We start from the raw sequence: 5,083 nt of genomic DNA on the forward strand, positions 1-5,083 counted from the left end.
GGGCCCCTTGACAAAAAATTTGTTTGGGCCCCCACCCCCGCACAGCTGCTGTTACAATTTTTTGAGTCTATTTGACCCATTAAAAGTGTCACAATTTTAAAGGCTTGCCTTCTTTGGTTCAATACTGATAATTAGCACAATATTTACTGCTCATGAATTTAACATACAACAGTCCACATCCAGTAGGCAAATAGGTTTTTTCTATTAGTTTTAGATACTGAAATGTCTCTCCCCAAGATCAACTACACATAAAGCAATCCAGACTTCTCAAAAAATGCTGTGTAGTTGCATTTTATTCAAGCTGCAGTAGATAGCTTTAATAAAAAAACGTTTTCTCTATATTTGTTAAAGCTGTCACCGTGTTGTGCCAGTTTATGAGACAGATAATCTGTGAAAACAATCTCCTCCACCTCCTTTCTGGATTACTATTATTTGTTATAGTAATGCACCGTTCTGAGCAAAGCAACCAATCAGAACTAGTAAGAGGGTCTTAGCGCTGTCAATCATACTCATTCACTCACTGCTAAATGTGCTAATGGTGGAGAAACAACATATCATTACAGGAAAACTGTTTATTGTAGAAGAATATAATTATACTAAAAGTTATGTTGGTTGATTCACATTAAGATATGTTTTGACTGAAAAGAAATGTACGGGGTCAATCTGACCTAGAAGTCAGAAAGGAATTGAGATTGGAGAGATGTGGAATAAGCAATCACCAAAGAGGGAAAGGTTAAGTTGTTGTGCAAGAAACTTCTGGCAAACGTCTTTTCCTGCTTACGTGCGAAGAAGTCGGCCAGGACTGGGAAAGAATCTTTGTTTGAACAGATAGAGAACTAACAATTGACTAATAGTTCTTCTGATGGAGCAGATTTAATTTCCAGGAGGTCAACCCCTAATTCTCGGAACTTCCAACACACATCCAGTGTAAGACGGAGCCAGAAGTGCTACGCAAGCAAGGTCCAGTAATGCCATTGGTCAAAGATTCCCAATACAGAACAGTATAGCTGGAATGTTATAAAAACCTAATGTCAGAAGTAAGAGACAAGACATTTTGGATTCTGAAACGATGAAAATGTGATGATGAAAATGGGATGTGTGAATCCGCAGATGTACATTAAATGTCTTCCTGTTTGTCTATGAGCCGGAGAGAATGGAGTTTGTGTATCGTTTCTTTATTTATATATTTCATGAGTTTAGCACCTTTTAATTCCTCCATATTATCTGCCGTCATTGGTAGCTATGCTAACTAAACTGAGCATTCACAGTTTGAATCTGCACAGCTCTGTGCTATGCTAGCTGCAGCACGGCACAAATGGAGGAGGAGGAAGGATGAGCAGCACCACATGAGATTGTGATTGACAGCACTAAAATCCCCCTGCCACTGACTGGTTGTTTCTATAGAGCACTGGGAGAAGGCAGAGGAAATAGATTTTTCACAGATTACCTCTCATAATCATATGTGACAACATAATGACAGTTTTAACAAATATGTGAAAAAATATTTATATAAAAGTTACATACTGGGTCAGGAGGGACGTGGGTTACAGCTGCTGCTGATTCATTTGTTAAGTGGTAAAAGGTACACGGGACAAGTTAAATATATGAATATGTTGGTATTTTTTTTCCTTAATTCATTAAATGTTAGCGTCACCTCAAGCGCTCCAAGCAGGAACGAACCATTTCATGCAGATCCAGGGGGGTTCAAGGCAAAAACAGATGTGTGTTTTATGGTCTGGGAGGGGGTAACATTAAATTTTTACTGCTAAAAACAATCTTTGAAAATACAATATGATTAATTTTGTATTTGACAGGACCCCGATTTTTTTCATTTTATTTCTATGAACAAAAAATAAATAATTAAATTGTGGAGAGCCCCCTGCTGGTCAGGGCCTCTAGAATTGTCATCACTTTTCCCCCCTATACCGTGCCCCTGGGGGCACCCCTATGTCTTGAATTTTGGGGGGGGAAAAAAATCATTTTATTTATCACTACAGAAGGGTTCAGTGAATGCGCATATGAAACTGGTGGGTTCAGTACCTCAAAAACGGTTAAGAACCACTGTTCTGGGAGAATGTCCTATGGACAGATGAGACAAAAATGTTATTTTTTGGCAATATAAAATGTAAAAATCAATAGATAGTATAGCATATTTGTTTGTACCTTCATTGTTGTTTGAATGTGCTTTTTCTTGATGAGTTAAAAATTAATAATCTAATGTTTTCCCTTTGTGCCCTACTTTGACCCTGAATGACAAACCCAATCTCCTATTAATATTCCACTCTTCACTCCAGAAACTGACAACTCTAATCAAATGTTTCATGAAAGATAACTACTTTCTTTAATATTTAGTGTAATTGTCACCACATTTGAATTCAAATATGTGACTGTATGGTTTGAATATTAAGTATCTCTCTTTCCTAACCATGGCTAATGGTTCTATGACAGCAGAAGCAAATAAGATGATAGGTAAGTGTTTAAAGCAGTGTTTCCCAACCCTGGTCCTCAAGGCACACTGCCCTGCATGTTTTAGGTATTTCCTTGCTTCAGTCCAACTGATTTCAATCGATGATTGATTAACAGGTGTTTGTTGAACAGCAATCAGTTGAATTAGGCACATTAAAGCAGGGAAACCTCTAAAACATGTAGGATAGTGTGCCTTGAGGACCAGGGTTGGGAAACACTGGTTTAAAGGACCGTGTAGTGAACAATCCTGATGTGTCTGGGTTGACAGGTATTCACTGGCTTCTTCCCATTCAACTAATCCCACCATGCCTCTCTCACCCATGATCATCATTTCATAATTTTACTAGGAAAATGTCATAGCAACAGTGGCAGGCATTCATTTTGCAGTTGGTGGGTTTGCTGGTTTGAATCCCTGCTTTGTTTTGTCTCAGTTGTGTCCTTGAGTCAACTTGCTTATGGGATGTTGTTTGTAAAATTTTGCAGTTAAAAATTAACAACAATATTTTGGTTTATGTAGAAAAAATGGATGTGTATTTTGCAGTCATATTTTCACCATGCTACTCATATAAATATCAAACTTCCACAATATAATAAAAATAAATAATTAGATAGGAAGTTACATATCCAATGTCCTGCTTTGACTGCACAGACTGAAGCCTGTTAGTAGCTGTAGCCCCTGATCTGAACTAGTTTGCTGAAACTAAGACCATGCAGCAGTCCATTTGAGGACGTGTGTGTGTGCAGAACAAGACCTTTCACACACAACAGCAATGAACCATGGTTCACTTCATATCTGAGGAAGCTGTGTCAGATCCCCAAACTAGCTAATGACCTCATCAGCTTATTCTGCCAGATTTAAAAAAACAGCCAATCACCCTTCCAATCCATTCACCCAGGACCACCTGCAACTCCTCTATATCCATCTCCTCTCCTCACACTGCCTGTCTGAACTAAAGATCTAAGGAAGATGTTAATAGGTTCTTTGAGCATCAGAAGACAAGAATAGGTGCAAGACCAAGTATTTTCCCCTACTGACTGAGTACCTGCCTTGACTAACTGACCCATCTGCACTCACATGTGTAACAAGCTTCTGGAGCTGTGTGAGGAGGATCCGTCTTACTTCAAGCCCTCCGCCTTCATCCCAGTTCTGAAGAATGCACCTCTACTGGGTTAAATGAGTACAGACATGTCTTCCCGAAATCCTGGGAAGGTCAACAAAGCCCCCCTACTGGACACACTGCAGCTTGCCTACCAGCAAGTCAGTCAACAGATGATGTACCATATTTTCTGCACTATAAGGCGCACCGGATTATAAGGTGCACCTTCAATGAATGGCCTATTTTAAAACTTTCTTCATATATAAGGCGCACTGCATTATAAGGCGCATAGCTACAGTAGAGGCTGGAGTTACATTATACATCCACTAGATGGAGCTGCACTAAAGTGAATGTCAACAAAACAGTCCGACTCCGAGCCTTCAGCGACTGGGCCAGGGCGTGGCCGGACGATGGTCACCCTTCTCCGTTCGCACACAGCATGTTGGTGGAGAACGTGGTGCTAAATGACCTGCAGACGACCTGATTCTAGACGGTCGGTAGGTAGATAGGTCAGTCAAACTTTATTAATAGATTACAAACCAGCGTTCTGACAACTATCCCAACATGCACCGCGCGCTTCTTCTTCTACGGGCGAAAATGGCTGCTTACCGTAGTTGCTAGACCTGTTGTGGCTCAATATTGGTCCATAAGGTGCACCAGATTATAAGGCGCACTGTCGGCTTTTGAAGAAATTGAAGGTTTTTAGGTGTGTCTTATAGTGCAAAAAATACGGTAGTTAACTACAATTCACCATGAAATAGAACCTGCCATGAGCAACAATTCTGAACACTTTGAAACAGAATAATGAGCGATCTGGAGATCTGCAATTGCAGCAGGAGGAGGTTTGGTCCAGTCCTCACTGAGGGTGATGTGAATGATTCCTGAGTGCATCTTCAGGGTGAATGAGATCTGGCATGGAGAGAGAAGGATAGTCCTTCCTGTTGTTGAAGGAGCAAAGGCTAGTATTTCCACATATGTTGAGTTTGACTGGGAGTGGATGTGTGGTTTAGCTGGTGGCGTCTCGTTTTCTTTCCAACAGATGAAGATGGAGCATCAGAGGGTTGCTCCATCTAATAACTCATCTGGCCTAGCAGATGAGTGATTAGTGGAGGATCCAGGTAACTGGTCTGGAGGAGAGCCAAGGAGACTGGAGAGTGACGGACCAGGAGGTGCTCCACAGGATGGTGGTCGTGACATGAGGGACTGTAAGGAGGTACCAGAGAGTGGGAGTTAGTACAGGAAAATGGGTTTTCTTTAGCAAAAGGTGACAATGATCCAGTTTACCACAAGAAGTGAGATAACCATGTGTTCTATGCCTCAGAAAACCTGCTTCTTTAAATGCTGCTGAGTGCCCGCTAGAGACCTCACCCAGTGGTCACACCCTGTGGAGGAGGAAGGTAGAAGAAACACAAATACACACATCCACAATCCAGCATACAACCAGGAGTTGTGTGCTAATAACAGACTCTGATTAGTTTTCTGAACTTGGTTGGAAGAGCAATAAATACATTGCTAAAATA

The 5,083-nt window shown here is 40.9% G+C and overlaps 1 long non-coding RNA gene across 1 annotated transcript in view; it reads left to right on the forward strand.

The window, feature by feature from the left end:
• Window positions 1–582: 582 nt before the first annotated feature.
• The window catches only part of LOC107834251 (uncharacterized), an 11,958-nt gene continuing 7,457 nt past the window's right edge, over window positions 583–5,083 (forward strand). Inside the window, exon 1 of the long non-coding RNA XR_001660039.1 lies at window positions 583–944. This is a non-coding gene — a long non-coding RNA (uncharacterized LOC107834251). The remainder of the gene's footprint in view (window positions 945–5,083) is intronic.

Source organism: Poecilia formosa, unplaced genomic scaffold (genome assembly GCF_000485575.1).
Source record: "Poecilia formosa unplaced genomic scaffold, Poecilia_formosa-5.1.2 Scaffold562, whole genome shotgun sequence".
In the NCBI taxonomy this organism is placed as follows: domain Eukaryota; kingdom Metazoa; phylum Chordata; class Actinopteri; order Cyprinodontiformes; family Poeciliidae; genus Poecilia; species Poecilia formosa.